General features: G+C 34.4%; 1 long non-coding RNA gene across 2 annotated transcripts in view; it reads left to right on the top strand.

The window, feature by feature from the left end:
• Positions 1-18408, top strand: part of LOC145691091 (uncharacterized) — a 74493-nt gene extending 56085 nt beyond the window's left edge. The window contains exons 2-3 of one of the 2 annotated variants that reach the window (XR_014132335.1): positions 9728-10000; positions 14851-18408. This is a non-coding gene — a long non-coding RNA (uncharacterized LOC145691091). Of the gene's footprint in view, positions 1-9727; positions 10017-14850 lie in introns of both variants that reach the window. The other variant, XR_014132336.1, reaches the window with a different exon arrangement.
• Positions 18409-20548: the final 2140 nt, after the last annotated feature.

Raw genomic sequence — 20548 nt, 5'->3', positions numbered from 1 at the left:
TGGGAATATGGATTATTTATTGTTGTATAATGATATATTGCTCAATCCTCGATGTGCCGTATACCTGAGGCTGAAAGTTATATTGATAAACAATTATTCAAATTACAAGCACCCGCCCATGAAATCAAACTTGCGGTCAATGTCGTGAAAATGTTATTTCGATATTAATTTTATAAGCACACATTAAAAATCCGTTTCCGGCGAATTTCCGGACAAAGTAGAAAGACATTGCAAGCAATGAAGCTCTTCACATATGCGCGGCGGTCGCCGGACATTTATACGGAAAGCAAAAACAGCCGGATCTCCCTGCTAGAATCCGGCGCGGCAGATCGCCATGTATAGCCAAGCTGGACATTACAAGCAATTAAGCTATTCACATATACGCGGCAAACTGCCGGATGGGTGTTGGGGAGGAAGCAAGTGTTGCCAGGAAAAAGTAGAGAGTGGCTGCGATAATATGGATACGTGTGTTTTACGTATATACAGTACATATATATGTGTGTGGAGTGTGTTTGTGTATGTGGTTATGTTCTAGCCCAGTACACCTGGAGTAATATTAACCAAACTTGTTACCTACAATATAAAAAGATGACATGTGAAAATAATCGAAAACGACCGATATTACCGGAGTGTCGAATCCACAGGTCGTTGATTAAAGAGCCCAAATCAATATAAATGATTTTTTTCTATGCAATAGAAGATTGGAAGAAGTAAATGTTCGGGTAGCACTGGACAAATGAGCTTGTAATTCTATAACTTTGTGGTGCCCCAAAATTGAAATATACACTATCAAATATTTCAGCAATATTATATATTTAGTAATAATACCTTTATGTACTTTCACAAAGCAAGAGAGAATTCATAATGTGATATTTGATAAATATACCGTACCTTATATATTTTATAATTATCTTTAACACTTGTATGGTTGTAATTTCTTGAATAGTCCTTTGAATACAGAGAGTAGAGCAGTGCTTTAAAGAGACTTGAGTCAATAGTCGGAACGCTTAAAATAAAAGAATAAACCCGAAATACTATACTACTACTACTACTAATACTACTACTACTATTTCTACTACTACTACTACTACTACTACTACTACTACTACTACTACTACTACTACTACTAATAATAATAATAATAATAATAATAATAATAATAATAATAAATAATGCATACAGATTAGCCTTGGGCTCAGTGGTTGCGTTGGCTTAGGATTCTAGCAGTGGCGGATCTAGCCCGAGGCCGGGGGGTCTAGGCCCCACCAGTTTTCAGGGTGACGAAAATAATTTAAGCTATTATTTATATATTTTTGATAGGGATGGGCAAAACCGGTTTTTATAAAAACCGAAAACCGTTTTTTATAAAAACCGAAACCCCGAAAAAACGACATTTCGGTTTTCTCCAAAACCGGTTCGGTTTTCACCGAAACTGGTTTCGGTGAAAACTTTTCGAAAACACAGAAAACTATTTCTGTGGAAATGGATTCGGTTTCCGGAGAACAACGAAACACCATTCTGGTCAGAAATAGAACAAATTTTGAAAAAAAAACGGAATCGGTTTTGAAGAAAACCGAAACCGGACCAGGTAAAAAACCGAACCGCTTTTGCAGAAAACCGATAACCGGTTTCGGTGAAAAGCCGAACCGGTTTTGGAGAAAACCGAAACCGGTTTTGAAGAAAACCGAAACCGGTTTTTTGAAAATTTTCAAAAACCGTTTCGGTTTTTCTAAAAACCGAAAACCGAAAAACCGGTTTTTGTGCCCACCACTAATTTTTGAAACTTTATAGTAAACTCATGATATACTTCTCATAGTCTGGGTTCTGGCAGCCTCCCAGTTTTTACCTTCTAGATCTCAACCACCGACTATCCTGAAAGGAATTTATCCTGGTTTTCCCAGTCTCAACAGGTGAATACCGGGATCGTATTTTAAATATCTAGAAGCTGGCCGCTATTTTGCTCAAGTCTATCGATTGTGGAAACAGTATAGAAAAATCTCCTTCAAGATAGCACTTCTCTAAAAAAGAGTGAACCCATTCGTGTCTCTGACTTTTTTTTCTGACTATCTTAACAAGGCGAGTAGAAGACACTTTTTGCATCTGTCAATTGCAACCACCACAATACGACAAGAGTCATAAGGTTTTGAGTTGAGTTGATTTTAGTTTAGCGTCCCTTTCAGCAGCGAGGCTATATGAGACGTGGACCTACTGATTAACGTGGAATCCGAACCACATGAGCTCCCGCCGGGAATCGAACCCGGGTCTCCCACGCCAAAGGCGCGTACGCTAACCGCTTAGCCACGGAGGAGCTCGTCACAAGGTTTTGTTTCTTCAGTTGCACAGCAATCCTGCTCTGATATTTTTCATCCACGGCAAAACGCCAGATAATATGAAAGGGTACACTTTTCATCCGGCAAATCGCCGGATAATGTGAAAGAAGCCTACGATTATGCACCGTGGCTAAAGGAGACGGTGATGATGAGAAATGACTGATATGATGGAATGAAAAAAGTAGGGGGAAACGGGGAAACCCCGAGGAAACCCCCACACACCGTGTTTACCCACCAAAATAGATCACATGGCCCAAGATGACATCTGTGTGGCTTGAAAACGAGTAGTAACTACAGAAAACGACATACTGTAGCTATATGTAGGGATGCGCACGAGACAAGATTTGAGGCTGTCTCGTTTCGAAAATATATTCTTCTCTATTGGAAGAGCTGTGTCTCGACTCGAATTTTGTCAGGAAAATTCTGTCTCGACTCGTCTCGTGCGCATCCCTAGCTATATGCTACAGGGGCAGATCGACTCACACAAATTGCATAAACTACTGGGAACACATTCACTCCAGCGGCATTTTTACTGAAGCCAAGAAATTCAAGTGAAAGATGTAATGATTTTCCCCCTTCTTTTCTACATTCTATAAAAAGATTCAAGTAGCACCGGTACTTGTGCAAGACTCTTGATCTTGGTCTTGGTCTTGCAGATATGGTGTTGGTTTTGGTCTTGGTCTTGCACTTCTTGGTATTGGTCTTGGTCTTGCATCGGGATTCCTGGTCTTGGTCCCGTATGCAAGACTCTTGCAAAAACTGCAAGACCAAGACTCTTGCGCTCATCACTAAAGGAAAAGTAAATTAGTAAATATTGAAAACAAATATTTTCATTATAATGTACTGTAGTGTCATCTCCTCAAATTAAGAATAGCAGCGTACATTATATTTTTTTGGTATTGTATTGAAATTCTGTGTTTAAAGAAGTCTAAATAAAAGGTACTTGCTCATACGAAGTTTTACTTTAAAATTAATTAATGAGTAATGAAACAGCAAAAGTAAATACATAAAGTATATAAATAAAATTATAAAATAAAAAATAATAAATTTAATGTACTGTATTTAAGTTTTCTATCTAACCAATAAACAAAACGTATTTTCTCTTGCTTGCTTCCTTACTTAATTAGTATTTAAGCACCTTTTCAGCAAATCTTTTTAACAAACTGTCTGTAGTCATTGTGATAACATTTTTTAAAAATTTTTTACAACTAACAAGACTCCTTAGCATTTTTTTCAAGTGAATTTAAATAAAATCAAGTTCTGTTAGTTATGGAAGTTTATGGTCCGTTTTCGGCACCGAGACCAATGAGTCGTGAACCAACAGCTTTATTTGATTCGAACCAAATGAACTTTCATCGGAAACCGAACCTTGGATTCCCGCACAGAAGGCCAGAACACTAATGATGTCATAAGGAAGACCAATATTATGTTCTGGAGAAGAAAGGTTGATAGGTATAGACAGGGGCGGATCCAGGGGGGGGGGCGATCGGGGCGATCGCCCCCCCCCCCTCCAGAAGAAGAAACTTTATTGTTTTTTTTATATATAAATAAAATCCATCACAGGGTTTGGAGCCTTTAAAAGTAGCATTATGACATCCCACCGCCCCCCCCAGAAGTCGGTCCTGGATCCGCCCCTGGGTATAGAACAGTCATCACCAACTGAATGCTCTGTGACTGTGATCTCACAATTTGTTGCTTAGATTCTTAGTAAACTACACACACACACACACACAGAGAGAGAGAGAGAGAGCAAGGAAAAGTCAGTAAACCTAGTACTGGAATTAAACAACAAGGCGTAGTCGATAGTTTCACACCTACTTGTGTATTAGTAAATATCATGCCAACACTTGTGTTATTCCACTCCACTCACCTCATTTTCTTATCTTCTTTGCTTAACATGTTCTCTTCATTTGGCTCTGATAGTAAGAGCTCACTCCACTCATGGGAAATGAAAATTATTATAATACAGAAACGATAAAAATGACTTGAACCGCCAGAAATATTGTATGGAGAAAAGAATAAATATTACTAGAAAAGGAATAAGTATTAGATACTAGGAAAGAAATAAATATTAGTAGAAAAGAGATTAATATTAGTTGGAAAAGGAATAAATATTACTTGAAAAGGAATAAATATTATTAACGTAAGAACGAAATAAATATTACTTTGAAAGAAACAAATATTACTGGGAACGGAATAAATATTACTTGGAAAGGGGGTAAATATTATTAAGAAATATGTAAATGCTGAGAATAGTACATGCATTAATCCAAATAGTAATAATGTCTATATTGAGAAATCACTAATAGCTATAGAGAAAACAACCGACACACTTTACGTAGGTCCTTATCTATCTAAGTTTCTTTCATACGTTTTTCAGCCGTTCTTCCTATAGTCAACAGCTATCTATCGGCGAATCTTTTCTTCTCCTTAAGCGGGTGTTCAGTGTGGAGCAATGTCTGCCATTACTTTAATGAATAACAGCCGCCAATTCATTAGATTGAGGATTCCTTCAAGGGGAGAAAAAGACCCATTTGATAGATTCGTAGACACGTGAATTTCTCAAGCGATACCAGAGCTAACATACATGTATATACGTACTTAGGAGTGAAAAAGGAGGCAATCATTGAGACCATACAGTAAGAACACTCTGGTTTAACAAATTAACGTTAATTCGATTTTTAAAATTATTTTCACATTCACAAGAATAATGATTTATAGAACAATTGCTTAAATGAATAGGCCAGAAAATTTACCTTTGGAAACAGATGAAAAGGACAAAATTTTGTATTTTGTGACAAAGATTTTTGTTTGTCTTCCCAAACTGCCAACTTGACTTTGATAAGGAAAATTTGCAGGTATTAGAAAATAATACATATAATAGATTAATACATCTAATCTTGTTCAACAGTAAGTTAGTACATTAAATATCAATAACCTCACGTAGGCAAATTAGGACCTTATCCTAATTTTAAAGGTTTCGGTTTAGTTCCTTTCAAAGACCAGGGAAAAATTTAGGATTTACTATCTTCTCATATTCCAACATGACTATGGAAGTCTATTAGAAAAGACAAAATTAGAGTTCAGCGTATCTTTTAGTGGCGAGGCTGTATTAAACATGAGCCTAAAATTTAACGTGAGATACGAATCATATGAGCACCCAGAGAGAATCCAATTCTCTCCAAGCCAAAGCCCCATACGCTATTCATTAAGACACGAGAAAGCTCTACCAGGTAAAATTATGATTGATTCCTTTGTAATTAAAAAGGAACTATTTATATTTTTTTCGATATTAAAAAAAAAAATCATATTTCAAGCAAAACTCTCTCGAGACTATACCGAAATAATACGTTCTTGCATTTAGTGTAGGAAACTTAGTTCGATTCTCGATTTGGATTCATTAAGTACATGGGATTAGGTTTCTACCTTAAGCTGTACTAAAAAAGGAACGTAAAGGTATCAACAAAATTCTATGAAGGTAATATAGTTGAATTTCTTCTTTAGAGGTAGGAAAGATGAAAGTACTAGATAGCGTACGCGCTTATCGCGTGGGAGACTTGGGAGGTCATATGATTCCCGGCGGGAGGTCGCACGATTCGGATCTCGGTCAACGTTTCATATAGCCTCGCTGTTCAAAGAGACGTTAAAATCAAATCAAAATAAAGGAGACTAAGATATATCGAAAATGTTTAAATACAAAGATGATTGTTTGAAATAGTTGTAAATAATCGTTATTCTGGTGACTAGCGTGTGCTTTTGGTATACGTGGTTCCTGCTTTGATTTTCGGTGGAAGTGCATTGGAATTTGAACTATTGCAGTGATTCAGATTCTACCTGTACGAGATAGATCCACGTCTCGTATAGTCTCTGTGCTGAAAAGAGACGCTTAATTTCAAGAAGCAAACTTACAAACTATACAATTCGCATAAACATATGAATTCTCAGAAGATTCAGAGACACACGAATTCAATTATGGTGCGTAGCAGACATTTGTAAGAATAAGGGCAAGAAGCTATTTTAAAATAGTTATAGTACCAGCAACTGAAAATACACATAAACAGCTTCTTAAATTATAATTATGTTTATAATGTATTTCTTACAGCAAATAAAATTGTTCTCTAACAAAGACTTGTATGAGACAAGTTGGTTTCATTTTATACTGTGAAATTACTTTATACGTCTTTTTTTTTTCTTTCTTCATGTTAGACTTCCAAACTGTGAGGAAACTAGAAGTGGTAGATTTATGAATTATGGTATCAATAAAGGTATAAGTTCGGTAATGGAACCTAGGACTTGGTTTGTTGAATCTATATTAAGAATCGTTTCTCACTTTTTAAGAATTCTTGTTTTGAAACGAATCAATATTGAAACCAGACGTAATAGTATATTTTTAAGCCTTCCGGCTCTAGTGGACAGATGAGAGTGATGCTCGAACCTAGTCTCGGAATTCTGAATCTGTTTTTAAAAAACATTTCCTGCTCTCTACCACTGTCCTCACTACATGAGGACTAATAGTGAAACTTCAAGTTGTAGTACTGGGTACGCTGGATCAGTAGTAGAGTCTTCATCTCTCGTACACGGGGAACTTGAGTCGATCCCAAGCCATGAGAGTTTCTTTTGGCTTTTATCTGAATTCTCCCGTTTCCTCCGATATTTTCATACCAGGATTTTTTTAATTGTTCACTTTCATAAATTATTGACCTCCTTTAGTCTAAAGGACATAATCGTGGGACATTTCAAGTTGAAGTAGATCTCTGTTATTTTCAGTTTAAGTTTAAAAAAATGGGAATGGGAAAGGAATATTTTTTGGGGGATGCTGAATCCATTTCTCACTGTCTGTTGTCGTTTCTGTTCTGATCTTATTGACAGACGGACAGATGGTTGGGAGGCATATGAGGTTGTTTAAGCTATTGTATCCAAATATTGAAACCTGAACATTTTTGTATGTTTTGGCCTACTTGGTTATTGTTATTTCCTGTCCTCGTATGTGAATAGAGACATGTACACAAGATGAAACACATGATCTTATTTTGTTGCCATACTGAGTATGGATCTAGGCTCTATTTCGGTGCGGTATGTACTTGTTTGGAATACAAACCCATCCATGGTAGTTTTATTCTTATTTCAAGCAGAAATTTGTCTTCTAAGTTTCGGTGCTGAGAAAGAACGCTAACTTCTGATCAATCAACAAGATAAATACAATCTTTTTTCCCTTACAGACATACACTAACTCCTTAAAACTCATGGAAACTAAAAAAAAAAAAAAAAAAAAAAAATCCAATTCAAGCTTACAAATAAAGATGTTGACCTATCATTTTCTTTTGTAAAAATTATGAATTTTATTTAATTTTATCTTGCATTATAACTGAACTAACTGAATGACCGTTCTTCGTACGGGAACAATAGGTTTATGGAAAATATTGGAAAGATGTATTTGATTCCTCTTACCTACCTTTCTCTCTTAGAATGCGTATTTGAATGGAAAAGAAATGTGAAGAACCCAGGCCAATCCAACTGCTAACTAAATTCGAATGGTCATTTCAAATTGTGCACCATTAATCTTTGCGTAACGTATACCCTTACACCACCCTTCCTTAAATTACAAATTTTAATCAAAGTGCAATCATAGAAATACAAGTCAACTCGATAGCGGCGTAGGCAGAAGTTTATCAAGGGGGGTCCAGCTCTCAAGCTTATATAATTTTAGAATGTTGTATACATATCTTAATATAGCACATAATTATTTTACATACTGCTTTCTCAAGAGAATGTTGAAACCACGAACGTTGTGTACGCCACTGCAACCCAAGTACTTACTCTATTCAAAAATTCATTTTGAACAGTTCAACCATTTCTTCATTTTGGCCATGAATAGAAATTGGAAAATTAAATACATTGTAGAAATTGTTTTCTTCGTTCAATAAACTAAAAAAAGTACTCACTTTTGCTCCTTTAAATATTATGAAGGTAATCAAGAAAGTTCTGTCGCTTTTTGTGAAACTCTGTTTTCAATTGGCCCTCACACCGTAAGATGAATGCGAATGAAGATAAGGCAAAGGTAAGTTGTTGGTGTGGGTATATCTAACATACAAGCTGGTTGTGGCAGCACAAATATACCGTGAACTTGCGTACGGACAGAGTGAACATGGACCTCCACAGAGCGTCATAAGATCGTGTATGCTGTTCGAGTTCAAACTGCGGTCAAACGCCGCTCCAGCGGGGCGAAAGATTTGCCAGGTCTTTGGTGAGGGTATCGTGACTACGCGGACATTGCAGAATGATTTAACAACTTTAAGAAAGATGACGAAAGACTTGAAGGCGCATCACGTACCAGAAGACCAACATATTTACAAAATGAAGATCTTCGAGTAGGAATTGAGGCAAACAGTAGCCAAACATGTGAGGAACTGGGACTATAATTCAGTGTGAGTGCAGAAACCATTCGACAGCATCTCCATTAACTTGGGAAGCACTACAAGTTGGTTCGATGGGTCCCACATGATTTGACTCCGAGCCAGAAGACAACGCGAGCAGATACCTGTGTTTCTTTGCTGTCTCGTCTGAGGAAGGAGCCATTTCTGGACAATATATTGACTTGTGATGAGAATTGGGTCCTGCACGAAGGTCAACGGTGTCGTCATCATTGGTTAACATCCCATGAACCGATTCCATAACAGCCGAAACCAGCACTTCATTAGATCTTCCTGTATGTTTGGTAGACTACTCGCGTCATCGTGCATCGGGAACTGCTACCAGCTGGTCAGAGCACCAATGCAACTGTGTACTGTCAGCAGTTGAGGCGTGTTCAAGAAAAACTCAAAACTCTGAAGCCAGCACTTCTGAATCGCAAAGGGGTCCTCCCGTTACAGGACAACACTAAGCCCACGTGGCTAGGATGATCCGGGACATCATTCTACGCCTTGGATTTGAAACACTATTGCATCCGCCATACTTCCAGAACATTTCACCGTCCGATTATCACCTGTTCCATTCCTTGGAAAATCATCTTAGAGGACGCCAGTTCAAATTCCTAGTATAGGTGCAAGATGTACTTCTTCGCTTCACTGCCCACCAAGTTCTACCGCGATGGAACCATGGCCTTCCAGACGTTAGCAGAAGATCGTCGATGCTGATAGGGACTATTTTTTATCTTCTAAGTACGCCTTAGGTGACATATTGATATTCGAAAGTGATGGGTGAAAAAGTAATAGAACTGTCTTGGTTAGTTTTATATTTTATTTAAGATTTTTTTGTAACGTTACCGAGCCAGGCAGCTGATTGTTGTAGACAACTGTTATTTTTCAGTTCCTTTTCAGATGTCAGACATGGCTACATAAGAATCGGACATCTGAAGTTTCCCTATTATTTGACATCTGTTTTCCGATTTTTACGACTAGGTCCACAATCCGTAGTTATGAACTTCAACAAAACGATGTACCTTCCCATAGTACGCAACAATAATTGTTGTTAATTAATGGTGGAGAGCAGGAGGCAACTCAAGAGCCACTGGTTGCCAGTCAAAGCCAATGCCTCGACAAGAAAATGTAGTAAACAACGCTGTCCAGATCTGTTGAGATGTTATGTTTTGTCAGTGGAAGAAGAAAGAGGAAGCTAGTACGAAGCGTACAAAATCTTCCTATGAAGTTTACAACTACTTTAGGTAGCTCAAGGTAAACATTTTTGAAGGTAAATATTTATGTAGGTTTAGATTCCCTTTTATTTTAGCATTAAGTAGGTTGACAGGTAAATATCTTAGATGTAATTCATTAGAAGGTAATTCATAGATAAGTAACGTTGGTTATGTTTTAGGTAGACTATTAACTTCAATAAATATACTCCTCTAGAATATACTGCAGGGGTGCCCACAAGGGGGGGGCTATGACGCAAACTGCGTCATTGAAATATTTGGGGGGGGGGTAAAAATCTATATAAATATGTTTGAGGGGGTGTAAAAATTAATCGAAAATATTTTTTTCATGGAAGAACACCTGCGGATAGACAATTGAGGGGGGTGCGTCATGGACATGAGGGGGGTGGGCACCACTGTATACTGTGTAAATAATTGAATACGTATCTGAAACCATCTTTAGTTACTGGACATAAGTTTGAAATTATTCATCAACTGCATTGACAGCACAACAGAATAGACAGCTTCTTACATTACGCATGAAAACTCATAATAATAACTTATTAGGTTCATGGCTTGTAAACCACTTTCAAATAACTCATTAAGTCAATCCTTCTTTATTTATAGAGTAACATTTATATATGTGGAGAAAATCTTACTACTAGGCTTACTAATATTTCTTCCATTTCGTTTAAATACCATTATTAATATATTTAATTCTTCTTTATTTATAAATTAGTCTAGAGCGGTGATGTTAATGTCAATTAGCATCTAAACGTACGTGGTACGTGCAGATTTCCAGAAGAAAGCGTAACAGAATTTCATAGTAAAATGGAAAAGACAATAACGCAGGACTCGAATTTCGGACACAGCGACAATTGGAATTTCGATGAGTGAACAATAGTTACACACTTACGTAAATTTGGCATCAAAAGATCAACAAAATTAACTTCGTAGGGTTTGACTAACTTGGAGTTGCATTGTACCGGTATAAACCATATTCATCATAATGACTATCAATCAAATCACTGAAGTTACGTTTATGGTTTACTTTAATTATAGGTTTTGAAGTTTCCAAAATCCAGGTGGGCAGTTTTTATTTCTTCCCCAACAAATATCTAACTGTTTAGACAGATAAGGAATATTAAAAGTCCAGAAAATAATTATGAATCGTAATTCTAAAATGAAATTACGATGTATTGATTTCTTTGGTAATAAACGTTCAGTTGTATTTTTATTTTAATCTGTTTGTTTATTTATATTAGTTATTTTATTCTTATTTTTGTTCTGAACGATAAATGGTGTAAAAACTGCAACATTTATCGTCAATTAGAAACAACAGAAATTACTTATATACATGAAGATAATGAACAAGAACATTAAATAAAGAATATTAATAAAATTGCGATAATGAAACAACAACAAAATTGTGGATTTCCGAGAATTCAAATTGAAAAAAAGTTCGATATAATCGCATAAAATGGATATCTGTAACGGTCGTGAAGCAATGCATTACATGTTGAGCCGAATTTTCATTGACATCTTTCAGCATTATCAAGACTAAGGTAAGGAAAATGGAAATTAAATGTTTCTACTCGAAAATAACAACATGTCGTTGCTTCTCAGAATACACATCTTTAATCTTTACCTCGTTAGTGATTGGTGACAGCTATAAAGGTGACAATGATATTGTTCCAACTTCTATCTAGAGTTCCCATATTCAAATTTAATTTTGGTGTCCTCGTTCAAATGAAAAAACCTCATATCCTGTCTGTCTATAGAAAATAAAAGTTTTTTAAACATTTTCACTATCTCGCTATTATTTTTTGTCTCTCTCAGGTGTTTTGAAAGACTCAATGTTGGGACATCGTTATATTTGGCATTATTTCTCTCAGAATTCTTTGGTATCACTGATGCTGTATTAAAAATTATGGTCCCAGAAAACTTTTCTTAATTTGTTTGTAATCGAATGAAATAAAAGTATGCTTATTAGTTTCTTGGCATCCTCATTTGTTGTAATAGTGTATTTTTTGTTAACGATATTGTGACTTGATGTAACCACTTTTTCAAAGTATCAATCCTGTAACCATTTGCTTGTACCTACTGTATCAATTGAAGAGATGAATTGAAGATTTATTTTTAAATTTCATGAAGTCTTTTCTGTGCATATGCATGAGAATAATTCCTGTCCGTTATGAAGAGGTTTCTAAAACATTGGCATAAAAGAAAATTGTGTTCGTATACGACAGTGTGCGTAAAAGGAAGAGTTCTATCCCTTAATAATACATAAAATTTTGGCCATGACAAAAAAGTTTGCCCTATATATATAAATTCATAGAGGGTTACCTAAATATAGTGAGACCTAGTGTTGTAAAATTTCCGGTAATTTTGAACCTGCTGGTAAAAAACCATTTTTTCCGGTTTCTTTCCGGAAAAATTGGAAAAATTGGGAAAATAACAAAAAATCTTTGTATTAGGTTAATTTTACTAGTAATGGAACCGTTTTTTTCGAACGTGTGAAATTTCAATATTGTGAATATTAAAAAAAAAGAAGTATTCGAAAATAAAACTGTTGTAATTGTTCATGGAAATTAATAGTCTGCACTCATTTCCTTTATGTGCCTTTTAGTCGTTTACTCCTGGTTGTGCATTAATTACAAAACTTTTACAATTGCATAGACATATACCATCATGAAGCGTTTCTGTTGCAACAAATAGGGCTCTTAAATTAAACTGAGTTCTTAATGTGCTCTTTGATCTGGTGAAATTTTGTTAATTTTAACCAAATTACTTCTTAAGAGAAAGTGCAGTAGGCAAATTTCACTAATACTCATGCACTAAGACATATAATTACTATTATTTAATATTCAAATACAGACGTTAATATAAACTTTATGTACAAAATTTTGTATGTAAGCAATACCTATTTTTTAGTGCGACAAATTATCTCTATATATAAAAATGAAAATGACTATACTTGTAACTTAACAACTCTTGAACTACTAGAATGATCTCGATAAAAATTTTCAACATAGAGAGGTTCGGACCTGGAGTGGATTTTGCCATTTCACTTTGAAGGTGTAACTTGGAGGAAGGAAGTGCGGATATATGTTGAGAATTACCCATCTTAGTGTCGAACGCATAGTTTTTGGGGCTGCTGAGATGAACAGTGACATTTTCGATGAAGCTTAAATTCAAATTCAGCACTGCAACTTGGAGGAAAGGGAGGGGAGATATATAAAATTATGGAAAATGACTGATATTAGTGTCAAATCCATAGTTTACGAGGTTACTGAGATGAACAGTAACACTTTCGATGCTGTAAAATAAAATTTCACGCCCGCAGCTTACGAGAGGGGGAAGGGAAAATATATAAAATGATCAAAACTGACAGATATTAGTATCAAATTCATAGTTTTCGAGATCGCTGAGGTGAACAGTGACACTTTCGATGCCGCTTAAATCCAAATTTATCCCCGTAAATTCAGGAGGGGGAAGATATATAAAAATGATGCAAAATGATTGATATTAATGTGAATCCATAGTTTTAAGGGACGCTGAGATGAACAATGACATTTCCGATGCAGTGTAAATCCAAATTCAACGCCGACTTTAGGGAAAGGGAAGGGGATGATATATTAAAAAATGATCGAAAATGGCTGATATTATTGTCGAATCCATAGTTTTCGGGTTACTGAGATGAGTAGTTACATTTCTAATGCCGTTTAAATCCAAATTTAGCGCCGTGACCGATATTCGTGTCTAATCCATAGTTTTCGGGGTCACTGAGATCATGAGTGATACTTCCGATGCCATTCAAATCCAAATTCACCCCTAAAGAGGAAGGGTGACATGTAAAAGTATTTGAAAATGACTGATACTAGTGTCGAGTTCATAGTTTTTGGGTTCCTAAATTCATTGGTGACAGTTTTGGTGCCCCTTATACAAAAAATGAAACGTATTCTCCCCATGTGAAGAAAGGGTATTCTGCTCGTCTTTAATAATAAGGAACGGAAGTTCCACATGTCAAATTCTTTAATATATTTGTCGCTGCTCAAATTTACGCACTTGTGCGGTGTATATGTGTATATGTAAATAAGATCATCTCTCTTTTTCGGTTGTTCGAAAAATATACAAATAATAAAGAGGGATTTTTAACAGATATCAGAAAACTAAAAAGTAAAATTAAAAGCTGTTGCTTTCAGTATCTTTCGTGCTAGCGAAATACGTTGTATACATTCTGCAGACACGTTACAGAAAGTAAGATTGGCATCAGGCAGGCGAAGAAATAGTTTTTAAATTATAATTTCCGGGCTTTACCAATATTTCCGAAGAAACGATTTTTTTAATGGGTTCAAAATTTCCGGAAATTTTACACAGCACAAGGAAGATACGTATTTCCACCTATATATATATATATATATATATATATATATATATATATATATATATATATATATATATTATTTTAACATACTGGTATTAACTAAAATGATTCTGGCCCTGTTTTTTTTTTAACACTTCCTTGCCATAAAACAGTAGCTTTGTAAGATTACTTAAGACAATTTAAATGCGTCTATGTTAATTAATCTAACTAGAATTATATTTTAGTATCTTTTGTATCCATAATTCCATTCTATCACGGTGCTAACTTTAAAGGAGTGGTGCAAATATATTTGTTGCCGCAAAATTTCCCCATTCTAGTACAAGAAACATAACTACTCAATGATCTTAACTGTAAACTAGTAACTATAAAATAGTTTTCATTTTAAAAGTATGATGTTGTAAAATATTCGAAAATTTCAATTTTTCCCAATTTTTCCGTTTTCTTCCCAGCTCGGGAAAAAACAGTAAAAAACGGTTTTTTAACCCAAAATTTCCGTTTTTTTCCAGGCCTTTACAACACTAGTGAGACCAATAAAAGAATTCTCTATTTGTGCCACTCTTTGGCATTGTGCGTCAGGAATCATCTAGTCGTGTGCTGTTTGCACATGGTGAAGCATGTTGACGAGCAGTGGAGTGGAGTTATTCAATCATAGCCAGCGAGCAGTTAGGTGGCAGTAGATCAGAAGTTTATTGTCACATGAAGAACAGGAATGCAAATGAGTATCTGTCACACAGTACAGTGTTCAGGTGGTGTTTGACTTCGGTAAGAAATATACAAATATGTGCTACACTGCTTCTTTTGAGAAGACCTTCACCTTTACACCATATAGTCCCGACCAGTCATTCTGAAATTTTCACGTTTTTCGGTTTGTCCCGTCACATCAGGGAACATTACATTACTCTCAAGGTATACTGGTATGCTACGAAGCTCAGATTCTTAGTGCATTTGAACTGGCTTGAAGCATGGACTTTTCGCTCAGGCAAGCACAATGTCAAAATTTTCTGAATTACTGGGATACGGAGTTACACCGATGTGCTGACTATGTGTAGCTAACTTTCTGCAAGCTTATACTATACTTCACACAATAAATGAATTATTATAGAAAGAAGTCATAAGTCTCACATTTGAGCAACCCTTATAAAACATATACGTATAATATGAATCATATGATTACAGTTAATTTAGTATGTAAGTTAATGAAGTTGTAGTGTGTAAGTAAGTTTTTACTCCAATATTTTCCATATAAAAATAACTAAAATTAAAACTAAGATTAAAGGACTCACACGCAAAACAAATTTAACATAGCTTCTTGAGATTATTATTATTTTATAAATTAGATAAAATTTCTAGAATACACAACTTTCACCTGTAATTGCTTATTCAATTTTTCATAATTAATATATTTCATGAAGGTGTTGGGCGAATTTTTAATTCTGTTTCTCTTCACTATTCAAATTCAAATACAATATTTCGTTGCTGAAGATTTTGGCCCATTTCTGCTGAAGACAGACATTTTTTAATTGTTTTCAAAAATAAATAATTTCCTTTTAGTTGTATTATACTTTTAATGAACCTAGAATGAAGATTTATAAACATATACATATTTTTTTTTATTGTTAATGTTTCTAAAAGTGCACCTTCAAGAGTCCCCACTTATTAGAGATGTTCTAGGACTATGTAAGCTCTTATTATGATTTTTAAAATGCAATACCATTTATTTGTAGCTAGTTTCAGGTATCACACACATACACACTATTATATATAAGCAAAATAGAATTCTTGGCACAATAAAATCGTTTAGAACTAAAATTTTAACTTAAATTTTAAATAAAATCCTTACTATAAGTTCAAGTATAATACTAGAGAAATAAAATAGTGTTTTGTTTTCTATTGTGAATATAGGTAAGGTTAATTTACGCTTAGAAGCAATTACACTTATAATCCATTAATTACATTTATGTAGAATGTGTTGCTTGGTTGTAGTAAATTTTCCCTGATCAAACCAAAACAAGAGAAAGATGACTAAAAGCCCAAAAAATGCAAATGAAAGTAAATTACCCATGACTTAAATGAGTTAGCTATTTTTCATCTGTTTCATCTTTTCCCCCTCCTCTGCTTCTATCTTATCCTCATTTATTCCATTTTCCTCATTCTAAGTTTCTTTTTAAACACCCTCCAGTTTGTTGTGTTGTTGAGGGTGAAACAGAGAAGAAAAGAAAAGTGACTTCTATCTCGCCTATTTGTACTGCAAAATTCTTGTTCCCCTTTTTCCTTACCCCTTCTTTTTTAGCTTTCCACTTAACTAATAAACCATGAAGAAGAACAACTACCACTATGTACTAGCTACCTTACCTAACCCTGATTCTTCCAAGCTACTTAATTTCTTTTATATATTACAAACCACCAACGCTAACCACCACGTCTATCTTTTGCAAACGTTCCGCGTTAAGCAAAGAGATAAATCCAAAGATATAGGTATCTATATAATTCACTTCTTTTACTTTTCCTAAAGTATAAATACTCTTTTTAAATTCTTATTTAACAGATTAAAATAGACTTTTAAAATTTTCTTACAAATGTTATTAAGGTCACTGTTAATTACTTTATTATAGCTTTCAAAACGATACAATGAAAGTCCTTAAGATTGATATGTAATAAGATTCTTTTCGGTTAATTTGTCCACAAAATGCAGTAGATTTGAGGACTAAAATAGGTAATTAAGCTAACTTTATTTTTTCGTTTTGCTCATTTGCTTTAATTGAGATATCTCCCTTTTTTTCTTCTTCACTTTGTGTCATTTTCAAGGCATGACTTCTTTTTCTTCCTTCTTTCTCTATGTAAAATATTCTATCGTTTTCTCCACTTTAAGTAAGGCGTAACAGGGTTGTTAAAGATCTTAAAAACTGGTATGCCTATAGGGAGAGAGAGAAAAAAACTCACATAAATAATGCGGAGCATTTAGGCAGAATGTAATTACTTAACTGTAGCGTTATCTAATCGGAAAAGATTATTTTGGGAAAAAAACATGAAATGTAATTTTTCTGCTTAATTACACACCACTTTAATTTGAAATGTTTGTATCTCAATAAAGAAATATCTAATGAAGGAATAAAAGAAATTACTATTATTGTTATTAATAGTGCATGAGCTCTCATTGAAGTTTGCTGTAAGAAGTATAATTATTATTCTTCCTATTCGAAGTTTTCTGTATGTTATATAGTTAATTGCAATGGATGGGTGATTTTTTAAAAGAACAAACATAATTCAAGTTCAGGAAACTTAAAAAGAAGTGTAGTAACATTTTCGTAAGTAAAAAATCTGAATCACAATAAGGGACTTCCTACAGTACCAGTCAAATGTTTAAGATCACCTCGGATTTGAGTGAACTTCTACTGTTTCCCTTTTATTTGGCGCATTAACTTCGCAACCGTGAATTGCAGATACTCTGTCCAAAGCATAAAGCTTACCTACAATTGGATTGCGGTCTGAGAGATACTGTATATTGTATGTTGAATTATATTTCTTAAACTGGACACCAAAAAGTATTTTGTAGATATTGCATAACGTAAACAAAGAACTGGAAAACGAAACAGTATTTTGGTTTTATTTTAAAGATATGCATAGAGGGGACAATTTAATTACAAAAATTTGAAAGAATAACGAGTTGTAAATGTTCTGTAGTTTTTTTAACTTGTTGATATTTTAACGCTTAAAATGTCAAAAGTAGCTATATTTTGAAAAGTGTTTACGACGAACTGTGTACCCTTGTGTGCAAATATTTTCACCGAATGGAAGGGTAATATTCGTTCTTGCCTATTCAACGAGCGACAATTGGTCATACGAAGCTTTCGAGATTCTGCAGAAGAGTATAATCTAAATTCAAAATGTTCCTAAACTTTTGGTCGGTACTGCATTTATTCCTTTCTTCCTTGGCTTATTATGTGATATTTTCATAGACTCTGTATTGTTGGGTTACTAAATTTAGATATTACCGCAAAACCAAAGATCCACCTTCAATTTCATAGACGAATACCTATGATTATCCACATATTTTCTATGTGATGTGTGAACCATGATTCAGGGGCGGACCCAGGACCGACTTCTGGGGGGGGGGCGGTGGGTTGTCATAATACTACTTTTAAGGGCTCCAAACTCTGGGATGGATTTATATATATATATATATATATATATATATATATATATATATATATATATATATATATAAAACAATAAAGTTTCATTTCTTATCCTGATAGAAAATAGTGTCATTTGTTTACCTTGGAGTATTTGAACACCTACAGTAGTATCACCTCCTCCACTCTGCCTGCGATTGCGAGATTACTTTTTAGTTATGTGACCCCGTTAAGTAAATCCTCACCAAGCACAATATTGTCCTTTTGTCTCAATTTATGAGATCTTCTCTTAACTTCTTAAATACTTTAGTATATAACTGATATATAATGCAAACTTTGTAATAATATGATAATAGTTTACAGTAATAGCAACTCATGATATCAACGGCGCCGACCTTCCAAAAATTTATGTGGGTGCATATCAATGGCGGGTCGTGTTATACATTTTCAGGAGTCTCGATATGTTTTGACTGATTTCCTTCCAGTTAAAATGTTTTATGAATACTGTCGTAAGGGACTGTGCTGTGATAAAATATATAACGGTACTATAAGGGTAAGCTGGTGCTGACTTATCCCAGTTGGTAACACTGCTGACTTAAACGCAAGAGAAACGTTTTTAAACCTGGGTCCAAGATTAAGGATAAGTTACTGTAATGAATATTTTCAACATATGTAATCGTAACATTAAATGTATAATTTGAACAATTTAAATGATGCACAATGATTGCAAGAGGCAATGATATTATCAACTCATTACTAAAAGAAAATACCACATTCAAACAATTAAAATAAAAATAAAAAATCTTCCTAAAAGTAAATGATTTTAATGGTATTGCAGAAAGAACTACTCAAGGATTTTGTTGTGAACATAAACTACAAAATGATTAACTTTAGTCTGTTTCTTCGTTGCCAATGCACAAACACATTTGAAACAAACAATTACGTTTTAGAGGTTAGAAATTTTAACTTCTATCTCAATGTTTCAATTATTATTTTATTGAAAATGGCAAGTGAGAAATATTTATTTTATTTTATTTTATTTCTATTAAATTAAAAATCTTGTGGGTGCAACGCACCCACAATATATTTGTGTGGGTGCTGGAGCCCCGGAGCACGCACGTAGTCGGTGCGCATGCATGATATTGTGAATAACTTTCAGTATAAAAATTATCTTTGATTATTTTTCCTGTTCATGCATTGTGTTGTGTGCTCATCAGAACAACGTGCATTTCTGAAAAGTATAATTTCTTAGAAAATAATTTCAACATTCAGTGGAACATGATCGAATCTATTGAAATGTCTTGCGTAGAGTTCGAGATGGCACTACAGTAGTGTAGGGTACGAAATGCAACGACTAACTGTTAAAATTTGATCGGATACAAAACAAGAAGGTACGAGATGTTACTGAATCAGTTTCTTAGTAGACCACATTTTATAATCTCTTTTAATCTTCAGTGACGTATTGACTTGGCCAGGAACTTGTAATAAATGAAAAGAACTCATTCTTCCTTTTAATAGGTGACAAAGAATCATTTACTTGAAGAATGTTTATTATGATATTAGAAGAAAAATATTAATTAGAGGCAATATTCGTATTTTAAGAGAGATTTCCCTAATCTAGGGAATTTCATGGGTAAAATTTAGGAAAAAGGAATTTTTTCGATAAAACTTGAAAATCCAGGGAAATTCTCGCACTGTCTGATTGATCAATATCAATGTTTCAAATTTTCTTTATTCTTCTGAAATAAACCAATACAATAGCAATAGTGTATGTGTGTATTTGTGTGTTTCTGTGTCTGTTTAAAGTAGCATAATTTACACCCATTGTTGGCTGGGTGTATTTGTTTATACTTTTCTATTTTAAAAAATAGAAGCAAAAACCAATGAATAAAACCAGTGTGGTTGGCACTTCCTTTAATATAGCTAAATTAATCTTATCACATAACTTCTGTCATAGGAATTGGACACTCAATAAACTAGGGAAAATTTGATAAGAAGAGGGAAAACTTTGTGTCAATCGAGGGAAATTTTCGTAAGGAAACCTACTAACACTGATTGGAGATGCTGCGGG

Source organism: Thermobia domestica, chromosome 1, assembly GCF_964235325.1.
Source record: "Thermobia domestica chromosome 1, izTheDome1.hap1.1, whole genome shotgun sequence".
Lineage (NCBI taxonomy): Eukaryota > Metazoa > Arthropoda > Insecta > Zygentoma > Lepismatidae > Thermobia > Thermobia domestica.
Note: the sequence above shows the minus strand (reverse complement) of the source record. Positions and strands in the feature narration are given on the sequence as shown.